The sequence below is a fragment of the Lissotriton helveticus genome (assembly GCF_964261635.1).
Source record: "Lissotriton helveticus chromosome 1_1 unlocalized genomic scaffold, aLisHel1.1 SUPER_1_unloc_40, whole genome shotgun sequence".
Classification (NCBI taxonomy): domain Eukaryota; kingdom Metazoa; phylum Chordata; class Amphibia; order Caudata; family Salamandridae; genus Lissotriton; species Lissotriton helveticus.
This window is the reverse complement of record NW_027611682.1, coordinates 1,705,259-1,725,758: the sequence shown is the minus strand read 5'-3', so window position 1 is coordinate 1,725,758 and position 20,500 is coordinate 1,705,259. Positions and strand designations below refer to the sequence as shown.

The window sequence follows — 20,500 nt, the reverse complement described above, 5'->3', positions numbered from 1 at the left end:
CATGAGCGTCGAAGGGGTTAAAGGCAATCCGTTTCCGGATTGGAAGCCAGTGCAAGGTCTTCAACAGACCCGCTGCACTGGCCCGTCTATTTAAACCAAAGATAGCTCTCGCGGCAGCGTTCTGCACCACTTGGAGCCGCTGCAGCAGATACTCTGGCAGGCCCAGGTAAAGAATGTTCGCGTAATCTAACCTGGACCCGATTAGAGCCTGCACCGTCAGCTTCCTGTGCTCCTCAGACAACAGGGGAAGGAACCTCCGCAGCATCCTGAGGAGGCCAAAGCAGGAGCCCGACACCCCGAGGATCTGGGATTTCAGAGTTAGCCCCTTATCCATCTTGACCCCCAAGTTCTTAGCAATTTTGGAAGAACAAGACGGAGGGAACATATTAATGGGCCACCAAGCCTGCCAGTCTGGCTCTGTATCACACCCAAAGAAGAGTACCTCGGACTTATCGGAATTGCACTTGAGGCTGTTCAGTTGGAACCATTGGAAAACAGCCCCAAGGCAATCCCGGATACTCTCCCCGTCAAAATCTCCTCCTCTCTTACACGAGAAGATGGTGTACGAGGTGGTGGTGTACGAGGTGGTGGTGGACATTTTGGTGGTGGATGTGGTGATGGACGTGGTGGTGGTGGACATGGTGGTGATGGACGTGGTGGTGGTGGACATGGTGGTGGTGGACGGGGTGGTGGATGTGGTGATGGTGGTGGGGATGTGGTGGTGGTAGGTGTGGTGATGGTGGAGGTGGGTGTGGTGGTGGACGTGGTGGTGGACGTAGTGGTGGTGGACATGATGGTGGTGGAGGTGGTGGTGGTGGACGTGGTGGAGGTGGTGGTGGATGTGGTGGTGGATGTGGTGGTGGTGGTGGACATGGTAGAGGTGGATGTGGTGGTGGAGGACATGGATGTGGTGGTGGTGGACGTGGTGATGGTGGTAGATGTGGTGTACGTGGTAGACATGGTGGTGGTAGATGTGGTGGTGGTGGATGTGGTGGTGGTGGACGTAGTGGTGGTGGATGTGGTGGTGGTGGACGTGGTGGTGGTGGGTGTGGTGGTGGTGGACATGGACATGGTGGTTTTGGACATGGTGGTGATGGACGTGGTGGTGATGGATGTGGTGGTGGTGGATGTGGTGGTGGTGGTAGTGGTGCTGGACGTGGTGGTGGTGGGTATGGTGATGGTGGACGTGGTGGTGATGGAGGTTGGTGTGGTGGCGGACGTGGTGGTGCTGGACATGGTGGTGGACGTAGTGGTGGATGTGGTGGTGGTTTAGGTGGTGGATGTGGTGGTGTTGGTGGTGGACATGGTAGTGGTGGATGTGGTGGTGGAGGACATGGATGTGATGGTGATGGATGTGGTGGTTGATGTGGTGATGGTGGATGTGGTGGTGGTGGATGTGGTGGTGGTGGAAGTTGGTGTGGTGGTGGACGTGGTGGTGGTGGTGGTGGTGGACATGGTGGTGGACATGGTGGTGGACGTAGTGGTGGATGTGGTGGTGGTTTCGGTGGTGGATGTGGTGGTGTTGGTGGTGGACATGGTAGTGGTGGATGTGGTGGTGGAGGACATGGATGTGATGATGATGGATGTGGTGGTTGATGTGGTGGTGGTGGGTGTGGTGATGGTGGATGTGGTGGTGGTGGAAGTTGGTGTGGTGGTGGACGTGGTGGTGGTGGTGGTGGACATGGTGGTGGACATGATGGTGGTGGACATAGTGGTGGTGGACGTGGTGGTGGTGGACGTGGTGTTGGACATGGTGGTGGTGGATGTGGTGGTGTTGGTGGTGGACATGGTAGTGGTGGATGTGGTGGTTGAGGACATGGATGTAGTGGTGGTGGCCGTGGTGGTGGTGGTAGATGTGGGGGACATGGTGGTGGTGGACGTAGTGGTGGTGGACGTAGTGGTGGTGGATGTGGTGGTGGTGGTGGTGGTGAACGTGGTGGAGGTGGATGTGGTGGTGGTGGACGTGGTGGTGGTGAACATGGTGGTAGACGTAGTGGTGGTGGATGTGGTGGTCGTGGTGGATGTGGTGGTGGACGTGGTGGTGGTGGGTGTGGTGGTGGACGTGGACATGGTGGTTTTGGACATAGTGGTGATGGACGTGGTGGTGATGGACGTGGTGGTGGACATGGTGGTGGTAGATGTGGTGATGGTGGTGGTGGATGTGATGGTGGTGGTAGTGGTGGTGGACGTGGTGGTGGTGGGTGTGGTGATGGCGGACGTGGTGCTGGTGGAGGTGGGTGTGGTGGTGGACTTGGTGGTGGTGGACATAGTGGTGGACGTAGTGGTGGTGGACATGATGGTGGTGGACGTAGTGGTGGTGGACGTGGTGGTGGTGACGTGGTGGTTGTGGTGGATGTGGTGGACATGGTGGTGGTGGATGTGGTGGTATTGGTGGTGGACATGGTGGACGTGGTGTTGGTGGACATGGTGATGGTGGACATGGTGATGGTGGTGGACGTGTTGGACATGGTGATGGTGGACGTGGTGGTGGTGGTAGTGGTGGTGGGTGTGGTGGTGGTGGACATGGTGGTGGTGGAGGTGGAGGGTGGTGGTGGTGGACGTGGTGGTGGTAGACATGGTGGGGTTGGACGTGGTGATGGATGTGGTGGTGATGGACATGGTGGGGGTTGTGGACGTAGTGATTGTGGTGGAGGTGGTGGATGTGGTGGTGGTGAATGTGGTGGACATGGTGGTGATGGATGCAGTATTGTCCACTTAAGCGCAGTTTGGCGAAAATTACAGAAAATCTGTGAGGGAACAAAGACTTTGACATTTTACTCTAGGGCAATCCCCACACACGCACGTAAGCACGCACACATGCACCATTCTCTGTTGTTGATCACAGAGCTGTCTTTGGGACTTGTCAAATTAAAGTGGTATTCATCGTGTACGGCCTGCTGTGTTTTTCTGAGTGATTACACCCCTGTGCGTGTGGATTACCCATACCTTAGAATACTCATGAGCGGCAGGAGTAAACAGCTGCGGAATAACTGCCCCCTGCTGACTCATGGCATGCAATCCTACTCGGAGCCTCGTATACCACACATATAATAATACAGAACAGAACACCCTTTCGAGTGGATGACATTGTAGGCCACATAACTTTCAAGCCAGTAATCCCCCCATACATGCACTCATTCAGCACACACTTTCCTTAAAGCGACTTCCTAGCTGGTGACCCCCATGCATGCCTTCACCCTGCACAAACTTTTGTCGCAATAACTTCCTAGCCAGTGACCCCCATGCACGCACTTACCTTGCACACACTTTCCTTGCGGTGACTTCCTAGCTGGTATTCACCATGCACTCACTCACCCTGCACGCACTCTCCCTGCAGTGGCTAGTGGCTACCTAGCTGGTGACCCCCTTTGCACACACTTTTCTTGCAGTGACTTCCTAATCGGCTGTGGTGACTTCCTAGCTGGTGACCCCCATACACGCACTCCCCCTGCACACATTTTGTTGTAGTGACTTTCTGCAAGAAGCCTCTCTATGCACAATTTCACTGACACACTCCCTCTGATATAACGTCTGCCCAATGGTTCCCGGTGCACACATTTCTCTGAAGACACGCGCCCAGCCCATCTGTTACCCCCACCAGGCCCTCTCTCGCTCAAGCAGTGCAGCTTTCATACCACCTGGAGTTCTTTCTCACCTCTAGCAGAGCCCCTCTCACCCTTAGTAGCGCCACTCTCATCCCCAGCAGCACCACTCACAGCGTCCTCTCACCACCCCACAGCGCCTCTCATATCCTCGCAGCGCCTCTCATATCCTCGCAGCGCCCATCACACCCTTGAGCGCCCATCACACCCTCGCAGCGCCCATCACACCCTCGCAGCACCCATAAGTTCAAGTTTAAAATTTGTATAGCGCACTACTCACCCAGAGGGTCTCAAGGCGCTTGAGGGAGGGGGGTACTTTACTTATCGAATATCCAAGTTTTTAGTTGTTTTCTGAAGGAGAGGTGGTTCTGTGTAAGGCGGAGGTAGGTGGGGAGAGAATTCCAGGTCTTGGCCGCTAAGTAGGAGAAGGATCTTCCCCCCCATGGTGGATCTTTGGATGCGTGGAATTGCGGCGAGGGCTTGATTGGTCGAACGCATTTGGCGGGTGGGGGTGTAAAAGGACAGGCGCGTGTTGAGGTATTCGGATCCTAGTTCGTAGAGGGCTTTGTGTGCGTGGGTGAGGAGACAGAACGTTATTCTCTTGTTGACGGGGAGCCAGTGAAGGTCTCTCAGGTGCCCGGAGATGTGAGCTTGGCGGGGGATGTCTAGGATGAGTCTGGCTGAGGCGTTTTGGATGCGTTGGAGTTTTTTCTGTAGTTTGGCTGTGGTTCCGGCGTAAAGGGTGTTTCCGTAGTCCAGTCGGCTTGTGACCAGTGCATGGGTGACCGTCTTTCTTGTTTCGGTGGGGATCCAACGGAAGATTTTTTTGAGCATACGTAGGATGTTGAAGCATGATGATGAGACGGCGTTGATTTGTCTGGTCATCGAGAGGGAGGAGTCCAGGATGAAGCCCAGGTTGCGTGCGTGGTCCGTTGGTATGGGTGCGTTTCCCAGAGCCGGTGGCCACCATGAGTCATCCCAGGCGGAGGGGGATGATCCTAAGATGAGCAGTTTTAAACGGCTGTTCTTCATCCACTCGGCTACTTCTTTCATCCCTTCGTGTAGGTTGGTTTTGGCGGTGTTTGGGTCTTTGGTGAGGGAAAGGATCAGTTGGGTGTCGTCTGCGTAGGAGATGATGTTGAGGTTGTGTTGGTGCGCGATGGTTGCGAGGGGACTCATGTATACGTTGAAGAGAGTGGGACTGAGTGATGATCCTTGTGGTACGCATCAGATGACTTCGGTGGCCTCTGATCTAAAAGGGTGGAGGCGGACTCTCTGGGTTCTTCCGGCTAGGAACGAGATGATCCAGTCCAATGCTTTTCCTTGTATTCCGACGTTGCTGAGGTGTTGTATAAGGGTGCTATGACAGACTGTGTCGAAGGCTGCGGAGAGGTCAAGTAGGATGAGGGCAGCTATTTCTCCGTTGTCCAGTAGAGTTCGAATGTCGTCTGTTGCTGCGATGAGGGTGGTCTCGGTGCTGTGTTTGGCTCGAAAGGCTGACTGTGAAGGGTCGAGGGATTTGTTGGATTCAAGGAAGGCGGCGAGCTGACTGTTGACGGCTTTCACGATGACTTTGGCAGGGAATGGGAGGAGCGAAATGGGGCGGTAGTTCTTAAGTTCAGTGGGTTCTGCTGTGGGTTTCTTCAGGAGGGTGCTGAGTTCGGCATGTTTCCAGATTTCCGGGAAGGTAGCGGAGTTGAGGGAGCAGTTGATGACGTCTCGGAGATGGGGTGCGATAATGGAGTCTGCTTTGTTGAAAATGTGGTGGGGACATGGGTCAGTTGGCGATCCTGAGTGGATGGAGTTCATCAGGCGGATGGTGCCTTCAGTGGTGATTGGTTTCCAGGCGCAAAGGTTGTTGGAGGGGGGTTTTAGTTCGGAGGTGGGTGGGGTGGACTGGTCTCCAAAGCTGTTATGTATGTCAGCGATTTTGTTGTGGAAGAACGAGGCTAGAGAGTCGCAGAGGTCTTGGGAGGGAGTTATGTCGTTGGTGCCGGCGGTGCGGTTGGTTAACTCTTTGACGATGTTGAATAGTTCTTTGCTGTTGCGGGCGTTGTTGTCGAGTCGATCCTTGAATGCTGATTTCTTGGTGGATCGGATCAGTTGGTGGTGTTTGCGGGTGGCGTTCTTGAAGGTGGCCAGGTTGTCAGGGGTTGGGTATTTTCGCCAGGCTTTCTCGAGGGTGCGACATATCTTCTTGGATTTCTTAAGGTCATCATTGAACCAGGGGGCTTTTTTGCTGCCTTGCTTGATTTGATGGTTTTTCAAGGGTGCTAATTTGTCAGCGCTGTGGGTGATCCATTGTGTGAGGTTGGTGGCTGCTTGGTTTGGGTCCGATGATTTGGCAGGAGGGTTTTGGTGAAGCGATGTGATGAGCTGGTCGGTGGTAATTTTGTTCCAGTTTCAGCGGGGAATTGGTTGTGGGTGGTTGTGGGTCGTAGTCTTTTTGTAGTTGAAGTGAACGCAGCTGTGGTCAGTCCAATGGAGAGTTGTGGTGTGATTGAAGGAGATGTGCTTGCTGGAGGTGAAGATTGGGTCGAGCGTGTGCCCGGCATAGTGGGTGGGGGTGTCAACAAGTTGTTTGAGTCCGAGATTGGCGAGGTTGTCCAGAAGGGTGGTGGTGTTGCTGTTGTTGTTCTTTTCCAGGTGGAAGTTGAGGTCTCCCAGTAGAATGTAGTCCTCGGAGGGGAGGGCGTGTGGGCTGATGAAGTCAGTGATGTCTTTGCTGAATTGTTTGCGGGGTCCTGGTGGTCTGTAGATGAGGGTGCCTCTGAGTGTGGTCTTGGGGTCGGTGTGGATCTGGAAGTGAAGGTGTTCGGCGGCTGCGAGGGTATCGTCGGAGCTGGTCGTGATGCGGATGGTGTTCTTATGGAAGATGGCGATGCCTCCTCCTGTTTGATTGATGCGGTCCTTTCGGATGATCTTGTAGCCGTCCGGGATGGCTATGGCGATGTCGGGCGTTGATGAGGCGTTCATCCAGGTTTCTGTAAGAAAGGCGACGTCTGGCGATGTGGTGTCTAGTAGGTTCCAAAGTTCAATGGCGTGTCTGTGGACCGAGCGGGTGTTGAGCAGGATGCACTTCAGGTGGTTAGTGTCGGAGCTCTGTTTGGAGTTTGTGGATTTGGTGTGGGTTCTGGTGTTGTCGAACTTGTAGGAGTGGCAGGTGAAGGGTCCATGGGTGTGTCCTGGGGCGGCTTGGTAGCAGTTTGGGAGTCGGCCAGGGTTAAGTGCTGAGAGGGTAGCGGTGTCGTACGTAATGCGGGTGGAGTGTATTTTGCGAGGGCCAGGGGGTTTGGCGCTGGGCGTGGTCCAGGCGCGGACGGGCATAGACGGGCTTACCTTTGGCGCACCTTCAGCGCGCATAGGGCGTGTCCGCTGCGCGTGAACGCTGCGCGAAAGTGCATCTGTCATAAGTGGATAGTGAAGGGGGGCGGAGCGAGGGAGGAGCCGCTGGGAGGCGGGAGCGGGGTGGAGAGACGGGCTAGGAGGCACAACAACAACAAAATGGCAGCAGAAAACAAAAGCGAAACAGGACGAGATTGGGGCACAATGAGGAGTATAGCTATGGGCAGTGGCACTGGCACAATCAGTCACTAATTAATTTACCAATTAATGCGAGCAATGTAATGGTAGTAATGGGCAATAGAGCGCTACGATGATAGTCAGGCACAACAATTTATAAAGGCAGTGCGAGCACAGCGCTATGATATTAGTCAAGCACAACAACTTTTAAGGCAATGCGAGCACCGCGCTATGATAATAGTCAGGCACAACAGTTTTAAAAGGTAATGCGAGCACAGCGTTACGATGATAATCAGGCAAAAAGTCAAGCACAACAGCTTTTAAGGCAATGCGAGTACAGCGCTAATATGATAATCAGGCACAAAAGCTATGAAAAGCAATGCAGCAGTGAGCAATATATCGCTAAGATACTCAAGTGGCCAGGGAGCGTGTGGGAGCGACCGCTTCTGAACGAGTCAGGACGGTCACAGCGCTTCAGCAGACGGGACGATCCTGAACTACCAGAGGGAGGGAGGAGCAGCTGGGAGGCGGGAGCGGGGGGGGGAGAGACGGGCTAGGAGGCACAACAACAACAAAATGGCAGCAGAAAACAAAAGCGAAACAGGACGAGATTGGGGCACAATGAGGAATATAGCTATGGGCAGTGGCACTGGCACAATCAGTCACTAATTAATTTACCAATTAATGCGAGCAATGTAATGGTAGTAATGGGCAATAGAGCGCTACGATGATAGTCAGGCACAACAATTTATAAAGGCAGTGCGAGCACAGCGCTATGATATTAGTCAAGCACAACAACTTTTAAGGCAATGCGAGCACCGCGCTATGATAATAGTCAGGCACAACAGTTTTTAAAGGTAATGCGAGCACAGCGTTACGATGATAATCAGGCAAAAAGTCAAGCACAACAGCTTTTAAGGCAATGCGAGTACAGCGCTAATATGATAATCGGGCACAAAAGCTATGAAAAGCAATGCAGCAGTGAGCAATATATCGCTAAGATACTCAAGTGGCCAGGGAGCGTGTGGGAGCGACCGCTTCTGAACGAGTCAGGACGGTCACAGCGCTTCAGCAGACGGGACGATCCTGAACTACCAGAGGGAGGGAGGAGCAGCTGGGAGGCGGGAGCGGGGGGGGAGAGACGGGCTAGGAGGCACAACAACAACAAAATGGCAGCAGAAAACAAAAGCAAAAGAGGACGAGATTGGGGCACAATGAGGAGTATAGCTATGGGCAGTGGCACTGGCACAATCAGTAACTAATTAATTTACCAATTAATGCGAGCAATGCAATGGTTGTAATGGGCAACAGAGCGCTACGATGATAGTCAGGCACAACAATTTATAAAGGCAGTGCGAGCACAGCGCTATGGTATTAGTCAAGCACAACAACTTTTAAGGCAATGCGAGCACCGCGCTATGATAATAGTCAGGCACAACAGTTTTTAAAGGTAATGCGAGCACAGCGTTACGATGATAATCAGGCACAAAGTCAAGCACAACAGCTTTTTTTTTTATTTATATATTTTTATTAATTATAACACAAGAGTAGAAATGTACATTTCGGGTATCGTTGGTATAACATATTACAGTGGCGAACGGGCAGATGAAATGAAGAAATACAATACAATTGTAGGCATCTGGAAAGTATCAATACCAGCCGGAGCTGGGTCAAAACAATACAAGACAAATAATCATAAGCAAACATTATCAGAACCTGCCCACCAAGGATACAGGATATAAAAATAGACACTCGACACCCGAATATGCATAACAACAGGCTCAGGAGAATATGCCACATCTCTTGTGGAGAAGGGAAAAGGGAAAAAGATAGGTCATAGAACAAAAGAAAAGAAAAATAACCCCCCCCCCCCACAACCCCCCACCCTGCACCCCTGCAGATGGCTACGACCTAACCCCACTAGCAGTGTGCCTGTCCCCCCCCTAAACTACACCCCAAGGAAGGGAAAAGACGGAGGAGGAATATATTACGACATAATGCGGGCTCCCGGACTCCCCTCCCCCCCACCGCGAGCAGATGTTCCCCACCATGGTACTAAGAGAGGTAAAGCAGGCTTATAAGCAAACTGATAGGGAAATCACCAAGAGAGAAAAGACCATCCCGCCCAGCCCCAGATATCACAGAGGCAGCAAATCCCATTGTCGAACACAGTCAGTACACCAAAGCCAGAAAAGCAGAATCCCATATGGCCCTCACTCCCACCGATACCACCCAGCAGTGTCAAAGGAAGTCTCTGTACAGAATTAAAGCAGTCAAGTTCAACCCTGGCCTCTACGATCCATCACACAAACCCTCTCCGATAGGACCAACACAATAGCAAAAGAGTCAAAACATTGTAGAAAGGGGAGAAGATCAATATAGCATGAAAGTGTCAGAAGAGTCAAGTCTCGAAGTCTATCAGGAATACGAAAGTCAATCCAAAGAATATCGATGGAGGTCTCCAGAAACGAAGAAAGAAATAAGTCCTGTGAGGGCGATGACTTTGTCGAGCTCGCTGGCTGGTCAGGGGCTCCAGTCGCGGGTCGCTGTAGTTGCGTAGATACAATAGGCGTCAGATTAGAACGATGCTCGGGGTTCTCCTCCCGGATAAAATCAAACTTCGCGGGGGTCACCATATGTTGCGGGTCTGACTCTGGGCTAGGGTCCGGTCTCGAACAAATAGTCTCGATGCGTACGGTTAGGTTGTGGAGAGCAGCCTCCATTTGCCAGTGAAGAGCCCCGATGGCGGCCATTACGGTCCCCAGTGTTGGTCCACACGTCGTCCGATCCATCTCCGCTTAATTGATGACAAAGCAGGTCATCAACCCCAGAGGCCGGCTACTCCGGGGAAACCAACTGGAGTGAGGTGGGCGAAGGCGACTGGCGACTTTCAGACTGTGCGCTCTTTACCCCGCTGCCGAGAGCGGGGGCCCCCCCGCGGACCCCGAGGGCTGCAGCAGGGTCCCAGGAACCGGACCCCCACTCACTGCGGCATCCACGTCTCGTCGCCGTCTGGCCAGTATACGCAGGGACTCGAGACCACCACCAGGATCGAGAATTCGTGTCACTCCAATGAGACCGGACCCTGCCAGGTATCCGCGGCTGATGTTGTTCAACTGAAACCCGGCTGGGTCAGTACTCGAGGCCCCGGCTCACAGACTGGAGGAGGCCCGAAAATGGCAGACGGTGTAACTTCGTCAAAAAAGGTGATAAAGACTCCGGGATTGCGCTCCTGGACTCAGAGACGATTCAGACACACGGGAGTCTGGCGGGAGGTCAGGATTAAGTTCAGGATATGTCCGCCAGCGACGGAGGTCGACGGAGCCGGGAGCTTATGCGGCCATCTTGGTTGCTAGCGTAGCTCCTCCAAGCACAACAGCTTTTAAGGCAATGCGAGTACAGCGCTGCTATGATAATCAGGCACAAAAGCTATGAAAAGCAATGCAGCAGTGAGCAATATATCGCTAAGATACTCAAGTGGCCAGGGAGTGTGTGGGAGCGACCGCTTCTGAACGAGTCAGGACGGTCACCCATTACACCCTTGCAGCGCTGCTCTCACACCAGCTACAGTTCTCTCACCTCTCGCAGCCCACTCTCACCCTTAGCAGCCCCCCTCAAGCTTTGAAGCCATCGCTATTGCGTATTTATCTTACGCAACTAATAACCATTGACAAAGCCAATAGTCCTGGCTTGTAGTAGATGTAATGTTACTTGTTGTATATGGATGGAATGGCGAAGCAGCAAAATACTAGTGGGGTGACACACTATGCAGAGCATGGATTTTCAGTTTGGGTTTTTAAGCCACGCCCTTCATTACGTCGACCACGTCCCTCTGGGAGCCATCACAAGGTTTTTCATTCCACTTAAAGCCCTTCCTCCGGTATAGTGACTTCCTGCTGAACAGGGAGAACAAGTTCACTCAGACTTTGCAGTCAGCTCCAGAGAGACTAATCCATGCCCGGGCCCCTCATCCATTGGCACCTTGTGATTCTTACAGCGTTACAGTTCATATCTCATTCCCCTTATTGGATTTTGTCATTTTAGTGTCATTTAGTTCAATACATTTTACTTTTTTTTCTATTTTGGTTTGGGTTTTTTATTGTTTTGCATTTTGATTTTTACTTTTTTGGTTTCTGCATAAATATTTGACATATTACCTTAAGTTAAGCCTGCCTGTTCCGTGCTTAGGTATCAGGGGTTGATCCTAGGTTAATTGAATGGCTTTCATTCTGACAACGGTTGTGATTGTTCCTCATCTACCGTAAATATTAATTCAGTTTCTTACAGAAACTATCTGAAATTATCTGCAAAACAGACAGGTGATAACCTACCAGGCTTGAACCACCCTGTGGACAAACTGGAATATGGGAATAGTATTGTGTGGCAATAGAACCTCTAAAAAATTCAGCTTGGAGATGAACCAAGAATCACGCTTGAATGTCACAACTTTTTAAAACAAGGTAGTCAGGAAAGTTTGGCGAATATATTGCAGCTCTTTGCATTTTGGCAGCCCCAAGCAAATTTGAGAACAGAGTGGATGTATGTAGCAGAGATGAGTCTGTTCACCCAATGTGAGTGGTGAGATCCGCTTTGCTGGTCTGCCTGAAGTTATGATGCTGCTGACAGTGGCCTGTCTGCTAATAGCGATGGCATGACTGGTGGATCTATGAAGCCAAATAAGAGAAAGTTATCTTCCGACACCACAGTCTTCGTGACTGAGACCAGTAATACTGAAGACTCTGAGACTCACAGCAGTAATTTCTCCTTTCAGAGCGTTATTGCTGCAGATGGAGTGAAGCCAGAAGCAAGCACATTACTAAGGTACCAACAACGTTTAATATTGTTCATTTATATTAACAGCTTCTCTTTTGCAGCTTTTGGAAATGCATTTTCTAGTTTTGTTGCTTTTTGGTTAGTTTTTTATTGTAGGCTGTTATCTTCGGTTTAAAGGGAAAGATGTTGTAGTGTGTGACTGTGGCGTGGGATCAAGAAGAGACCTAACACCAGTTCGGGGTAGGTAAGGTTTTATTTTGGAAAATGTTTTTTTATGGCGGGTTGTCAGGGTGTCTCTCTGAAAAGCTCTGGGGTCCGTGATGGTGTCTGGTTATGGTCTTGTTTCCAGATGGTTAAGAAGCAGACTTCAGGGGATGTTCCGTTCTTCCTAACTCCTCGTTGGACTCCGCCAGGGAAAAGAAACAGGTACAGATCGTCAGGATATGTACTCTATCTGGACTCTCCCACAGGGAACCGGGCAAGTGCAGGAGACACCCGTGCTAAGGTGCTAAACACTTTATTAAACGTGTGAGGGTGCAGAGGCTTGATTACTGGTGAGGAGGGGTATATTTACACGGTGAGGACAAAGAAAGGTTGGGCAGATATTCTGGCACACACGCGGCTACCGTTTAGAAGAACCCCGTCTTCCTACCCAGCCTGCAAAACGCTGCCGTACCTGTTGTAGCCACACTCCTCCCTCGGGAGTGTGGCACGGCGATTCACGGATCCAGTGGCCTCCTGGCTTACTCCTGTCGTCCTCGGGTTCGCCTTCAAAAGCTCCGTTCTCTGCTCCTCCGGGCCGCTCTCCCACTCTCGATCCTCGGTCGGTGACGTCACATGCCACGACAACTTCTTCTGTGTTTTTACCCACTAGGAATCCCGCGTCGTCATCAGGGGAAGGAGCTGCGTACTTGTGTGTCTTCCAGTTAAAGGGGGCGTCATCCAATTCGTCGGCTAGTTCCCAGGAACAGGCTTCTCCCCTGTTCGAGTCATGCTGATAATGAGGCAGAGAGGGGGAGGACGTTAGTTCACTACGCCACCACTCAACATTATCCGGTTCTTTTCCTCCCGTCCCCTGCCCAGTGTTACAGTGACCTTAATGCTGCAGTTTGCATTTCATTACTATCATTTGCTTACTCTGGAGAATCTCCAGGGTGTAGGAGGTTTGCTGTTTCAGTTATTTCTTCAGCTTCTGGGCAGTTATCACTCTGTGGCGATCTGTGGTCCTGTTTCTCTGCTCTTCTTGTAGTAGCTCTTATCAGAGCTTCATCCATCCACCAACGAATAATAAGATGCCAGGCATCACCCAGCACACAACACAGACTATGTTGGGCTACGTCTATCTTCTCGGTGCAGTTAGAGCGAGGATAAAGTTCTCCGGACCCATCAGGCTGTGCATGTAACATAAGGGCTTAAGATGAAATGAAGAGCTTATATCCTTCCTGAGTGGCTCCAGACTGCTGTGTGCAGACCCGATAGCTGGCAGCACCCTGGAGTATGTATGTATAAATCAGATTATGTTTGAAGTAACCTGCAATATAGTGGCAGGCAGCACCCTGCCATAGAGTAGGATTTCTCATAGTATTTTATATCCTAACACATTAATGGAGATTGTCTTTTAACAGACAGAAGAACAACACTGACCACACATTTTTCTGGGTTTGTCTTTAAAATGACGTACACATTAGGAATGGCATTTCGTTCTGCTGGAATAATAACACAAGTTATCTTGCACTCTATGTTGTTGCATGAATTGTAGGCTGCAATAAATTCCATGTTTCATTCCAACAAGCTTTCTACAGGGCACATACATGATTTGCTGCTGTAGAGAAATAATGCTCCTGTGTACTGTGGCAGACTCAGAAATATTGAAAAACTTCATGATTTATCTTTCAGTACTTCCTACTAAAATCTTTCACTTTTTGACTCCTACATTTAGCAGAAACATAACTTAGTACCATTAAAATAGTTGTGAAGGGGAACATTCATGTGGGGTTAGGACTGGCTCGACCAAAGTGCTTGCTGACTTGGAGGAGTATTGCCTGGTCCGGTGTGGAACCAAGCCAGCGAGGCTTTGCTGCAGGCTCATTTGCCCTGATAGCTGGTCAACCGTTTGAGGAGGAGGAGGTGAAGAGCTGGCTAAGTGTGCCATGAGGCTGGCATTTCAGTACATCCCTGAGAAGTGAGCTTTGAGTCGATGTAGTGTTCCTCTTATACCCCGTGCAATTCATTCTCTCCAAAGCCTCAAGAATTCCCGGGTGTGAAGGGCGGCTGATTCTGATTGGGTGCTTGATAGTTTTCCATAAACTCATGTTCTTGATTGTTCATGTTTGTCAGTAGTTAATGAAACACACCCAAGCGTTTTATCTCTTCAGTTGACACAAGCTGCAAAACAGGTTTCTTTCTCGTTGCAAGAAAATACGAACGGCCAACGAGCCTCTGTCTGTCAAAAAATGGAATGGCTGAGGAATTGTCATTCATCTCACTGCTAAGCAGAGCAGTGTCCTGCTTCACCCTCACTCAGACCTCTGATTTTAACTAACATCGCTTAGAACACTGGGACTTTAGAACCCATCCTTTTAATGAGAAAAACAAAACTACAAGTCCCATAAGCAATAGTGGTGTAAGGTGTCACGCATGACCTGGGGCAACATCGATTCAGCACATCCAGTTCCATTTTTTAAGTATTTGACATAATATTGAATTTATAACCTTTGTTTTTATGGTCATGAGTCACCAGAATACTAAAAACTTCTTTTATTTTCAGGGTCAATTAAGTAATGGTCACCAGCTTGGAAGCTCTGTTAATTCTTCAGTATTTGTCATTGATCTCCACGTGTGGCTGGTTTGGGTCTGCCCCTGCATCGTTCCCGATAACTCGCACAGGTAAGGAGCTTGTAGCAGCAACATGATAACCTCATACTCGTCTGTAAGAAGTGCACTCTGAGGCAGGTATCCAATAATTTTTGTGAAACAAGCAAGCGCCAATATCTGCTATGTACATTTGTTAAAATAAAACACAAACAAATCACAGAATACTGTTCCGGAGGTTCAGTCCCAGAGTCATTATCTGTAACTGAATGCAGACACCCTAGGAAGCAGGTGCTTTTAAGACAAGTTGCGTTCACTCACCTGATGGTGACATGCGGCGCTACAATGCCTGGTGGGCACCACCAGAGGGCACTTTGTCGGAGATCTTTTATTAAGTATGCCGGATGAGCATAGTAGGACAGAGGATGTTGTGTCATAAGATGTGAGATTGGTGAAAGCCTGAATATAAGATCAACTATCGACCAGTTGCCACAATATAGTTAATGTGATCTTCCTCGTCCATGTTGAGATTAAAAGCAGTGGCAGAGAAATTGAGGAACTAATGGCCCCTATCACTGTGTGAAAGTTTAGAATACCTATGGACCTGCTGGTAAGCTGGGGTCTATACTTCAGGTCAACGTTTTTCATGCCTTGTGTAGTCATGGAGCAATCTGTTGGCATTTCATCAGGACCAAATATGGGAAAATGGGTAAATGTGACCTAATCTTCTCCACAGGGTGAGGAGCTCTGTAACTCAAAGCCCTGCACCGTGCATAGGTGATAAGGTGCCTATTAACATCTTACTGCCACAGGTGAGCGCTGTCTAACAGGGTGCACTAGATACGGTAACCCTCCTAAAATTCAGGACATACTGACTTATCCAATAACGAGGACGCCGCATCAGAGGGCAACTGGTTTGAAAAGCACATGCTTCCTAGGGTTCCTGCGTTCAGTTAGAGATAATGTCTGTGGGACTGAACCTCCAGAACAGTATACTGAGAGTTGATTTATATGAAGAATGTGTATACTGGACTGTCATTTTCCTCAGCATCTCTTGTGCTATGTAAAATAAAACACAACACTCCGGGAGGCCAACAAATCTATCATACATTTAATGCAAAAATAGCAAAAGGCCAAGCAAACTAACAAGTGACAATTGTCTTTGCAATGGACGAGAGCATCCACCCTAAAGCAAGTTGGAGTATATAATGCTAATGCTCCCCATGTATTTTTATACACTTTTCTCCTAATACAAGTCAATGAAACATGAACACGTGATAGAAGCAGCTACTGAAAAAAACACTAATGAGTAGGAGGTAGGATCTTCTCTCGAGAGGAATGTGAGGAGTCCATGAGGTGCAGATCAAAGATACACAGACAAGCTGCAGAAGTCACTGTTTCTGGAAATAACACTTCTGTTTGTCCATATTCAATTTACTAAATTGAACAGGAGCTCGCACAGCTGAGGGTGATCAGGGTAGTGTCTTTTAGACAATGAGTGTGCAGCAGAGGAAACACTGTCTGCGCCGGCAGTGTGAAAACCAAGGTACTCATACAAAGCTCACTCAGTTGAGAGAGCACCTCTGCGCACAATGGTAGAGACCAAAAAGGTCTAGTTCTTTTTAAACAAAAATTTAAGAGCGTTGATTCAATGTGAGGTATTCATCAGCTTTCACATTTTATTCATGATTTTGAAAGTGAGAATCAAGGTAGTAATCCAAACGAATATCATTCCAACAGTAAGTATGTTCCAAACACATAATCACGTATCCCGATGCATTTCGGGCCAAGCCCTTCTTCAGGGGAATACTCTATGAAAACAATCCAAATAAAAACGATTCAGTTTGGTGTAAAAATGAGTTATACTCAATTACATGCGTCGTGCACACTGTGAAAAAACGTGAAATATCATGCAACACGAACTTATACATCAAAAAGGTAGTGTGTCCAAGTGAATAAAGATAATAAGAATAATGCTTAGTAACGGTGCAAGCAGTCATGGCTTCAGACTATCGACACTGTTATATCACCCGGTGAGTAGAAACGGTTGTAACAAAACCTCGTGTAACCCGCTGCGGTAAAAAGTCGGAGAAGAACCAAAGTGCGTGATGGAAACTCAGGGTCAGTGAATGTTAAAAACACCGTGCTCTGAAATCGAAATAAACCAAAATAACATGCCGCCTAATATGTCCCAACTCAGGTACTTACTTCATGCAAACGTTGAACAAGCTCCGCCAAGAGCCGTCAAGTCGGTGAACTGTCAGGAAAGCCGATGTGAGCGCAAACAAAACCCAGAGGTGACCCGCGATTAAACCGGAAATGAACGAGGGACTACAACTCAGGTGTAGCCTAAGGAAGGGTGATAGCCAAGGTGGGGGCCATATTGGAACGGTGAATAAAGCCAAAGAAAGTCAAAATAACATGCAATATGAGAAACGTTGTGACATTAAGGTAACAAAACCTACATGTGCTGAAACACAAGTTCATGAACCAAATTAGAGTACATAAGTAAGTTACAGATAGCACAAAAATTCCATCCGGTCATTAAGACCATGCGGTGCCATGGTGGACATCAAGCGGATCCAAAAGTTTTCTCTTTTTAACAACGTGTTCTTGTTGTTCATGGTTATCTTGACTTGTTCGAGTACTTGAAATTTCAATTGGGCAACACTGTGTCTCTGTTCCATAAAGTGAGTAGCCACACTGGATTTCGAGTTGAATGTCCGTATATTGCTTTTATGTTCCAAAATGCGTGCACGGATTTTTCTCTCCGTGTGCCCAATATAACACTTGCCACAAGGGCACTTCAACATATAGATGACATTGCTGGTGTTGCATGTAGCGTTCACTTTCAGTTTTATGACATGTCCTTTCATGGGGTGAGTAGTTCTGTTGCCAGGGATGCAGTTCCCACAATTACTGCAATTATAACAAGGTTTGAAGCCATTATAAACCAAAGGGGTGGTGATAGACATGGGTTTATTCAATAGTTCTTTGACATTACGGCCTCTGGTGAATGCAAACATTGGAGATTGGTTAAATATACCGTTGAAATCAGGTTCCATTGTAAGTATGGGCCAGTGTTTCCGAATGATGTGTTGAAACTGATTCGACAACTTTGAGTGTTTTGAAACTACAACCATGCGATCAGTGGTTTTTTTTGGTTTGGGTTTTAGTAGTTGAGATCTCACACATTTATCAGTTCTCTCCATGGCTAGATCCAAGATGGGTGTGGGGTACCCACGTGCTTTAAGTCTCTCCAGGGTGTTTTTAAGGGCCTGTTTACATTCGTGATCTTTGGAAACTATACGTTTTACTCTTAAAAGCTGAGCAAAGGGTAGGTTGTTCCTGAGGCTAAGTCGATGAAAACTACTGTAATGTAGTATGGAGTTCCTGTCCGTGGGTTTTCGATATATGGTTGTTGACCAGTCATTAGGGTCTCGATGTATTTCCACATCCAAGTAGTGGACACATTTATCACTGTACTCCCAGGTAAACTGAATACGTTCATTGACATTGTTCCATGATTCCAGAAAGTTGACCAGAGTTTCAGTGGAACCTTCCCATAATAAAAAGACGTCATCAATGTACCGTAGGTACAGTTTGCCATGTTGTATCCAGTTGCTTTGGCTCAGTATATGTGACTCTTCAAATACTTTCATGTAGATGTTAGCGTAGCAAGGAGCGGCCGAATTTCCCATAGCCGTACATATTCAATTTACTACAAGATGCAGGAAAGTGTGCAGATGGACATCACTAAATAAAATGGTTCTGAGCCCTAATAGAATCATGTAACTTTGCAGGCATATTAAGGCGAACAGTCACATCAAATTAATACAAGAATATTGTAATTTGATAATGTAATATATCAATGCACGTTGTGGCATTCATGTGTAACCAATTATCGGTATTAAAGAAACCAGTATATCCGGTTATGCTTTCTCAATTCATTCTTCCTAGAGGCCACCACTGCTGCTATCCAGCTGTATTCAGCAGTGCCTCCTGTGACCTGGAATCCTGCATTTAATCAATACCAAAGGTCGTCAATGCTTCTAGCCAACTCCGGTCACTGGTGCCACTCGCACCCCACCACCCTTGGGCCTGTTATTCTTCTAGCCAGCTCCAGTAAGTAGTGGCCCCTTGGACCTGTATGTAAGCCTACCAGCCAGCTCCTGTTAGTACTGGCCCCTGGGACCTGATATCATTCTAGCCAACTTGAGTCATTAGTAGCACCTTGGGACTAGTGATCATACTAACCAACTTCAGTCAGTATTGCCCCCCTGAGAGCTATTATCCTGCTAAGTAACTCCAGTCAGTGGTGACCCCTGTACCTTAAATCCTGCAAATATTCAAAACCAGAGGTCATCTCCTTTGCCAACCAGGTCCTGTCAATATTGACATGTAGTGTTACCCTACTTGTAATGAATACCAGAGGCCAGCGTTGTTGCTAGCCAGCTCCAGTCACCAGTGGCCCGTCACATATTATCCTCAATAGGATCAATGCCCAAGGCCTGTGCAGCTGCTAACCTGCCCTAGTCAGTAGTGACTTCCCGGACCTGTTATTCTGCATATAATCAGCAAGGCTTCGGTCCTAATAACACTCACCCCACATCCTTATGGTATATTAGCAATGTAATTTATTTACTTACATCATAAGGTAGGTATCGCACTATGTCACACGATCCCAAAAACAAATAAAATCAAAAATTGCCTAACCATTCAGCACTCCACCTTGTCAAAAATGACCAAATCACACCAAGCACTATAGCCTGTCACATCACATGGCACACTCAGCCACAACATGACAAGATACCAAAACAGAGATTTGGGGCCATTAATCCTCTGTTCGAGGCATGTGTGCTGTAGATGCACATGCTTTGCATACTCCTGCCATCTTCAATCAATCATCAGAAAATTTCTAGAGCGCACTACACACCCGCGAGGGTCTCAAGGCGCTGGGGGAGGTTGGCTGCAGCTAGCGGTCGAAGAGCCAGGTCTTGAGTAGACTCCTGAAGGTCTGTGGGTCTTCTGTCTGGTGTAGGGGTAGAGGGAGGGCGTTCCATGTCTTGGTGGCTAGGTGGGAGAAGGATCTTCCCCCGGAGGTGGTTCTGTGGATGCGTGGGACGGTGGCCAGTGAGAGTTCTCTGTTGGGTGTGTAGAATGACAGTCGTCTGTTGAGGTATTCTGGTCCGGTGTTGTGGAGTGCTTTGTGTGCGAGGGTCAGGAGTTTGAAGGTAATTCTTTTGTTGACAGGGAGCCAGTGCAAGTCTCTCAGGTGGGGGGTGATGTGGTCTCGGCGGGGAACGTCGAGGACTAGGCGTGCCGAGGCGTTCTGTATTCTTTGAAGTCTGCTGATGAGCTTGGACGGGGCTCCGGCGTAGAGGTCGTTTCCGTAGTCGAGTCTGCTGCTGATGAGGGCGTGGGTGACGGTTTTCCGTGTGTCTGTAGGGATCCATCTATAGATCATGCGGAGGGTGTAGAAGCAGGTTGAGGAGACTGCGTTGATTTGGTGCCATCTTGTGTTGGGTCCGGATGTTTGCAAGTTGTTTTTCTTCGAAGAAGTCTTTCCAGTCACGAGCTAAGGTGACTCCTCCTTTCGGTTATAGTGGGCATGGGCATTGACTCCATTGTTGTTTTTTACCCCAAACTGGTTTGTATGTGTATTGCTGCGCTCCGAAACCGCTACTCTGGTTCCTCTCAGTGCGCAGTCCACTCTACCCTCAACGATATTGATTAGGTACGCGTTTCCCTGTTCTCTGCGTTTCAAATCGATCGACAAACTCTCCATTTTG

At 48.9% G+C, this 20,500-nt stretch overlaps 1 long non-coding RNA gene across 4 annotated transcripts in view; it reads left to right on the top strand.

Moving 5' to 3' along the window:
• LOC144806044 (uncharacterized) overlaps window positions 1-20,500 on the top strand; it is a 401,169-nt gene that overhangs the window by 20,058 nt on the left and 360,611 nt on the right. For all 4 annotated transcript variants that reach the window (XR_013605667.1, XR_013605666.1, XR_013605665.1 and 1 more), the window contains exons 2-3: window positions 11,896-11,945; window positions 14,665-14,783. This is a non-coding gene — a long non-coding RNA (uncharacterized LOC144806044). The remainder of the gene's footprint in view (window positions 1-11,895; window positions 11,946-14,664; window positions 14,784-20,500) is intronic.